Source organism: Apis dorsata, unplaced genomic scaffold (assembly GCF_000469605.1).
Source record: "Apis dorsata unplaced genomic scaffold, Apis dorsata 1.3 scaffold_919, whole genome shotgun sequence".
Classification (NCBI taxonomy): Eukaryota; Metazoa; Arthropoda; class Insecta; order Hymenoptera; family Apidae; genus Apis; species Apis dorsata.
Window position 1 is genome coordinate 219,639 of NW_006264030.1, and position 9,138 is coordinate 228,776.

At 25.9% G+C, this 9,138-nt stretch overlaps 1 long non-coding RNA gene across 1 annotated transcript in view; it reads right to left on the reverse strand.

The window, feature by feature from the left end:
• Positions 1-8,418: 8,418 nt before the first annotated feature.
• LOC116186559 overlaps positions 8,419-9,138 on the reverse strand; it is a 1,643-nt gene continuing 923 nt past the window's right edge. Inside the window, exon 2 of the long non-coding RNA XR_004151580.1 lies at positions 8,419-8,631. This is a non-coding gene — a long non-coding RNA (uncharacterized LOC116186559). The remainder of the gene's footprint in view (positions 8,632-9,138) is intronic.

Here is a 9,138-nt window from a genome sequence, read left to right on the forward strand (position 1 = left end):
CATTTAGATCGCCAAGATAAAAATAATCGTGACAAATAAAACAACCGATAAAGGGAAAAATCAATTTTATATCGTTTAAAATTTTATTATATCGTTTTCATTAAATTTTTCGCTTCGAGTCGTAGTTGTGAAAAAATGTGGAGAGAATTCAATAGACGAGTAATAGATTTTACTCGCATGTTGGATTCAATCCGAGTAAAATTTATATACGATTACGTTACATATTCTTCAAGTTTGTTTCTTCGTTTTTACAAATGGGTTTGACAAGATCTTTAGGTCATTTTTTTTTTTTACGATCGAAACGAGAAGAAGAAACAAGGAAAAAAAGAAAGAAGAACCATCTATGTGCACGAAACGATATAACGAAAGATTGTATAAAAAGTTAGATTCGTGTAATTCATCGCGTAGGGAAAACTTGAAAAGGAGAGATGGCAATTAAACCTATTATGTCCCATGCGGTTAAGGCAACGAAGCGACGCGACGCGTCGTGCTTTCAGTCACCGAGACTTTCCCATGCGTTTTTACACAAGTGCGCGTCATTGAAACACGAAGGGGTTAAGAACATCGCTGCTTAAGATGCACATACGCGAATTCTGATCGACCGATCGAATTCATGCATCTTAATCGTATCTTTTACCATATACCTATGGGTACACGAATGAAACGATTCAAGATGATATTATATCGATATCGATCAAATTGTACGAATCAGTTTTCAACGCTCCATATATATTCGATATATTCGAATCAATTTAATCATTTTAATCGAAGTTATAAAATTATCGTATTTTAATTCAGTTTCGTATTTAAAGAAATTATATTACAAGGATCGTTATTATAAAAAAAATAGAAATAAAAAAAGGATAGACTTTTGTATTATTTGTCCATCTGTAGAAGAAGAATGTATGAAATAATCTGAATGTATGAAAATTTTGCAAAAAAATTATCGGAAATAATTCCTTGAAACTTCCGATTCTTGTGGAAGATTTCTAATCTCGGTGATTAAATGATAGGTATTTACGATAGGAGTATGATTGAAAAAATTAAATTAAAGCTTGATCGGTTTAATTATTCGGGAAAATAAAATTATATGAAATTGAAATTAGCAGGGGACACGGTATACGAATTCAACTGTCCAATGTGTACACACGCTCATATCCTGGATGCAGAAAGTTTGTGCAATCGGTGAACTCGTGCTGAATACAGGTGGTGGCAACGTGGGATGTTGGTTAAGATAGGGATACATTATGCAAGATTGCGTCACGGGTTTATTGTATCAGCACTTCATCGTACACGAGTAAGATAGCGCGTCGGGTATCTAAGATTTTTACGATCGGAGGATTTATGGTGTTGGCGAATCCTGAAATTCGTCTTAATCGGTTTAAAACAGTTTCGATTGTATCACGGCCGTGTCCGTTTTATTATAGCTACATCGGCCACGGTTTCGGCCGTTAGTCGGAGGAATCCTCTCTGTTCGTGCATAAATCGCATCGCGCAACCGACGACGGTGCCAACCGACTGTTCAGATTTAATAAATGATCGGAGGAGGAGAGGGAGGAGGCCAACAGTTTTACACTTGATAAAACGGATACGCCACATTGGCGTTGATAGATCGCATCGTTCGAAATTTACTCACGGAATTCGATCGAACGATCAGAAAGATATTATCTTCTCGTGATCGAATGGGATCGATACGATTATACGATTTCTCTAAAAACGCATTATGAACGCGTTCCATTTATCATGTTACTTATCGTGCCTTTTATAAAAATAAATAAATAAATAAATAAATAAATAAATGCAAACAAAGATAAACGAAGTGACGAATGGTTGAATTAATAAACTCGAGAAACTGGCTTAATAATTTTTTCGATGATTATCCAGTGGACAGTGGTAGCGCATCAACGAAGAAAGATGGCAAATTAGTTTCGGAGATAAGCGTTACGCAAAGCAATTGCTCGCTACGCTACGTATGCCGCCCGATTCTTCTTTCTTCTTACTTACGATATAACGTTAACGAGTTATATCCCGTCGTGATTATTAAATCATATCCTAGCTAATTTTTTCCTTTGCCTTTACCTGTGAGAATCTTATTTCATCGATGTTTTTCATCTTGTCTCAAAATTTTTATATTTTCATAATTTACATCTTTATGTATTCCTTACGTATTCTACATACATAAATGCAAGATATTATCCATATCGGATAAAAAATAACGATGATTAATTGCCAATTCAAAAAAATTAAGATAAGAATGAGAATGACAACGAATGAAAGATAACAGAGAAGGGAGAAATAAGAGATTAAAGATCAAAAAAATACAGATATCTGTATGAATGAGAATTTGATATACGAAATATATGATATATTACAATAGAGGATAATTCCGGTACGTAATTATCTTATCGACATCATTCTCTTACGATTTCGCAAGATTAATTTCATTTGATCAAAAATTATTGTGATCTCGTTGGAACAAAATATTTCAGAAATGTTCTCCTCCGATAATTTGTTTAAAATTCAGAGATGGAAAAAACTAAGATTAGATATTTTTCCATGTACATCGTAATATGGAAGATTCGTGTCGTTCGCAAATAATTCAACCCCTGTTCCTGTTATTTATGCAACTTGAATGATCGGTTATGCAACAAATAGAGAAACATATCCGTGGCGCGGCATGGTAGTCTAAAAGGACGGATCGCACGTTTACAAATTTAGCAATTCAAAATACGTTATCACGCTATCACGATCGATCGAAACGAGAGTGATAGTTTATCGGTGGATAGACGGCACGTTATAATGGGATGCGATCCGTTCTAAACTGTGGCCATTTATTCCGATGAATCAGAGCGTGCTTTCTCTGAGTGAGCAAATGCGATATACATATACCAACGATTCGATGTACCGGTATATAATCGAGAAGTTTCACCACTTCTCTGTTTGATCTGTGAAAGTGTTGTGGAAGCCTGTGTGTTGTGTCCGAAGATGAGCGCTCGTGCTACAGTTAGGTAATGTTCTTTTGCCTGATCTAATTTACTGTCCCTACATCGATCTACAACTGTCTCGCTGAATTGCAACATTCGCGCCGTTAACGATGCAATGCGCTCATACTTTTCATATATAACGCGATCGGGATCACTTATTGCCGGTTAACGCGCCGCTGTCCTTAAAAATCTCGTCGATTCTCTTTTCTTCTTATTATTCTTCATCATTTTCTCACCATTTTCATTCTCAAAATACAATTTTACAATTAAAAAATTAATAATTACATACATTTACTCCTACGCATTTTAGATAGAAGAAAGATTTCTTAAAAAAACTTTTTATATACGCGTCGAAAACGAAATAACATTATAGAAAGAACATAATATTATATACAGGCTGTTAAGGGAAAAACATATGGTTAGATTCGATGAATTATATTATCTAATTAAATTCTAAATCTAAAAAGTTTGATATATTGAAAAAAAATTGACACACTGACATGTAAGTACTTACATTAATAGTATTTTAATTTTATGTTGCGTCTTGAATTTTATTTAAGTAACATAAATATAAAAAATATATAAATTATCCAAGATTTTAAAAAAATTATTTAAATGAAAATAATTTCCAAATTTTATCATATATGTATTTCATTTTTCTGAAAAAAAATTATATCGTTAAAATCGTGATTAAAAATTTATTAAAAAATTCTGGAAATTTTAAATTAAATTATTTTCGTATATTATATTTTTTTCTTTTTTTTTTTAGGATTCATAAAACTACCTATTGCACAGTTAAACGCTTTGGCAAAATTTTCCAAATTAGATGATCAACCAATCACTCTCAAACCGTGCGATTATGCACATTAGACTTTGCATTTTTTATTATACTTTCTTTGTCATTACCAACTGTTTCATACCATAATTGTAAATCAAATTTATATTAACATTAATATTTATATTGATATATATATATATGATTTTTATCGTTATTGTCATTATTATTGTCATTTATATTACCATCATTGTCATTACTATCAATACTATCATTACTATTACTATCAATATCACCTTCGTTATTCCAATCATCACTGTTCCCGTCCTCATCATTCCATTCGTAATCACCGCTATCATTACCATTTTCACTATAATTATCATTTTATTATTTATCATTTTATCACTTTATTTATTATTTAATTATCATTTTATTTATTATTTTTATTTTCATTCTCTTTATAGTTTTCATTTTCATTCATATGAAATACATATCATTAATATTCTTCATTTTTTCCAATTACTTATTTCTATAGATTTAATATTATTAATTTATTTTTTGATGATTTTTCGATTATATTTCTCGTAATTACTTTCGGATTAATTTTTCGAGCCTTTTTTGTCATTGTAAAATTTTTTTTGTAACTCTTTTTATTTGTTTTTTCAATTTTTTCTCATTCAAAAGAAATTCCCTCATTGATTTCATTATTAATTATTAATTATTAATTTTTATTATTAATTCTTATTATTAATTCTTTTCCCATAAATTATACAATTATTCATTCTTTTACCTATCATATTTCTTTTTCTCGTAACTTATATTCATCTTTATCATCATTTTTCTCATTATCATCTTTGTCATGATTTTTGCGTTTCTCGTTCTTGACTTTCTTCTTCATTGCTATTTTTATATTTTATCATTGTCAACTGCGTCGATTTCTTCCTTGTTTATAAATTTACATACATTTATCGCTAGATAAGAGATATCAATAAAATTATTTCTTTATTTATATTTCATTTTGATAAATTAAAAATTTTGATAATATTAATTTTTATAATATAAACATTAGAATATATAATACGTAATAATTTGCGTTATATATATACATACTATGAGATACTACTATGTTTTTTCGGCCCAATATTCTTTATCAATGTATATATAAAACTGTTTATATAAACGATATATAATCCTATCAAACGAATATAATAATAATGTTTTGCCATTTGTATATTTTCTCATACCATTCAACTTCGTTCATTATTAGGCAGGTCATCTGCTCATCCTTCAGATGTAAAGAATGCAACATAAACGAAATAAATATAAATATTAACGATAAAATATTTGTCTCGAATTATTAAATATATTTTATTGAAGAAATACCTACAATCCGTACAATACTCTTTTGGCAAATTTTGTGGCATTGAAAATCATTAGATTTTAATGTTCTCTTATTGTACTATTTCTATAGATGCAAAATATTTTTAATTCATAAATATAATTATATCGATATTTATGTTTTTGTCTCATTATTTCTATATTTTTATGTTTTGTGATTCCTATCTTTTATTTTTTTAAATTAAAAATAATGAATGAAATGTTAAGTATTATATTAAACATATTTCGTTGTATATAATATATTTTATTAACTTCGATAAAAAAAAATTAAATAAATCTTTAAAACGATTTTCAATTTTTCTTTGATTTATAATTAATAAATTCCAATGTGTTTCGTTTTGAAAAACGAGGATTATATTTCGTCCAGTTATCATATGTATACTCGTAGAAATCTTCATATCGATCTACAATTTGATTCATACTTTTCATTAATATCTTTGCTATACAATAGAAATATTAAAATTAGATATATTAAAATATATTAATATAAAAGATATATTAAGATATATTAAGATATTTTTATTTAAAAAATTTAAGTATATATAAGTATACATAATATAAGATATATAATATTAGATATATATAAAATATCTAAGAAATCATTCTTGCTTATCAAAGCTTTTGGCAAATATTATTGGCAAATTTATCGTTCTTCTTTTAATTTTTCATTAAGTGATTTTTTTTATTAGATTCGATATCCATTATAAATTTAAAGGATAATGTATAATATTATTAATATTATCAATAATGATGCCAAATATAAATATACTATAAGAATCATTAAAATTACTATTTATTAATCATAGTTGATTCAAAAATTTATTATTAAACAATAAGATTATTTTATATTATATGATTACTTACATAATCCATATCATATTCGTATCATTTTAATGAGATAGTCAAAAAAAAAAGGGATAATAGGTATAATAAAAAATCGATCTATAAATATATAGATGAAATAATTTGCAGATATTCAATATGTAAAATACATAAAATCTATTGCGGTTGTTGAATTTATATGTTTTATATTTACGGAAAATCGGAATAAAACGGAAAATCCTTGAGTTTCTTGATGATAAACAATGATAAGCATATCATGTACATATTTATATCAATTCTGTGTAACATCCTCTTCGTTCGCATAACTTTGACAGAAATGAAATAATGCTACATATTATAACAATGTATATAATGTATTTAAGTATATGTTTAATAATATGTATTTAACATGTAAAATCCTGAAATTCATTGCGTTAAACAGAAATATGTATACAATAAATCGTATTTATATTTGGACATTATAATTCGAAAGAGGTTATTCTTCTATGATATTAGATTATAATATATATAATAATATTAATATTAATAGATATATTGATATTGCATATCATTGTTTATGAAAACCTACTAAACTATTTATAATATTATATAACTATTATATATTTTAATAACTATTATAATATTTTATAATATAATTATTACTTACTTTACGAATTTCTTGTTATATACAATAATATACATATACATATTATATACATATAGATATACATATAAATATTCGAATTCAGATTGTTTTATAATATAAATACCCATTTTAAACAAATATTTATTAAATATTATAGAATTATAATATACAATTTTTTTTTTTGATTCTGTAAAGTATTTATGGAATTATATTTACTATACATTTAGTCTACCTAAAGCAAAGATCAAAGATTTTTCAAGAATCAGTGCCATCTCGCGTTTGGATCCTGGAAGCTTCGATTCGTTAGTAGGAACATAGAATATGTAAGGAGGTATTTGTGACTTCATAAGTAGAGAAGGAGAATAATATTGTGTGAGAAGGATAGAAAAAAATATATCACTAACTTTGCTTGTGCATCACCTTCCCAATATCTTTATCATTTTGTATGTTGATAATTAATTAATTATTATTTTATATTTATTACGCAGAAAGTTCAGTCATAAACTTTTCATTAATTATTAATTTATTTATTTAAATAACAATAAAATTATAAATAAAAATTATGTATGAAAACAGAGAAGAAAATAATGTCTCTGATATATTTATTGATATTTAAAAATAAATCTTAGAGTAATAAGAAATTAACGATTAACGCATCACATCAAACTGTGACGCCATATAATACGCAAAATGATTTTCATTAATTTTTTGGTATTGTGAGATTTATCTTTAAATATAAATATATATATATCAGAAATATTTATTCTTTTTCTATTTTGATATACAATTTTTATACATAATTTTATTGTTGTTGATATATAAATAAATAATTTTATAACTTGATTAGAGAATAGGAAATTTGTTACTTAGTAAGATAATCTCTGTAATACTTAATTAATAAATAATTGATCAAAAAAAATTTCACTTTAAAATTGATACGAGAAATCGTCCGTAGTTCTAGCTTCAAAATGCAAGCTTAAAAGTATATAAATTTTTAATAAAAAACTTGTAATTAATTAATATTCAATGTTATGTTTTTGGTAAAAAATATTAGATACAAAGCTAATAATATATTTTTATTTTTCTTATACAATATTACTCTCCTTTTCTTCCTATGATGTCATGATAAACCTCCTTACATATTCTATGTTCCTACTAAATAATCGAAGCTTTCAGAATCCAAACGCGAGATAGTGCTAATCTTTTTTTTCGATTTTTATTCTTCGTTAGAAATCTACAGAATTAAAGGAAGAAATTGGAATAGAATATTAATTATTATTTAAAGATTTTATTATATAATTCGGAATATCGTAAAAAGAAATAATAAAGAAAAAATATTCTCGGGAAAAATAAATATACTTGAGAAATATATTAAATATTATAATTTTGTTTTATAAGATATGATTAGGAAAAAAGATAGCATGTGAAACTTTTTTATAAATTTTTAAAATTAAAAATTTTTATTTAAATTTTGCAATTTTTTATTAGAAGAAAATATAATTTAAAAGAAAATGATACAAAATATTCTTAATATTTCCAAAAATAAAAACTTTTTTTACAAGATTACTTTTTTCTTTTTAAAATTTTTATATTACAATGTATGATTTTAATATTTGAATTTTCCATTATATGTATAAATATTTCATTTATATTCGTACGACATACGATATACAGATTATACAGAATTCAAAGAAATTCCGCAAAGAATTTTAAAATCATCAATTCATTGATGCATTTGCTAATTTAATGTCAATTTTTTGTACTGTTTTAATTTCAATTGCTCAACTTTTTAATTTAACTTCAAAGTATATCTTGATCGTCCACTTCTTGTCACTATCAAACTATTAGACTATTAAACTATGTGAAAGATACAGAGGATGATGGTGAAAGAAACGGTAGCATCGCATATCTATCTAGATGCACCAACATCTGAGCGAAAGGGCTGCGCAATTTTATTTTTCATCCACGAATGAGATAACGTGTATAGCTCTAGGATGCACTCCAATCTGAAGATATATATTGCACAAATATACAATACATGTTAACAACATTGCCGTATAGATGATGGTGGAATAGTTAGAGACTGAATATCCGTGACAAGAGAGAGTAAATCTGAACGGTAGTCTGTTACTCGGTCATGGATTGCTTCAAAACTGATACGAATAAGTGAAATAAAATTCATTGATTCATCGAACAATAATTGAACTTATGCGTAAATTAATTAAATTTAATTATATAATTTTTAATAAATATAATAAAATATTTACAAAAAAATAAAAATATATTTTAAATATACCGCTTTTTTCTGAAACTGAATAGAGATTTTTTGTAGATAATATATATTATATATATATGTGTGTATATGTATGTTGTACATACATATTAATTCGTTTAGTGATTTTTGAAAAAAAATTATAAAAATTATATATAAAAAATATATAATCTTAATCTTAAAATTATTAAGAATCAAGAAGAATTAACATATTACGATAATATTATAAGTATATATCATA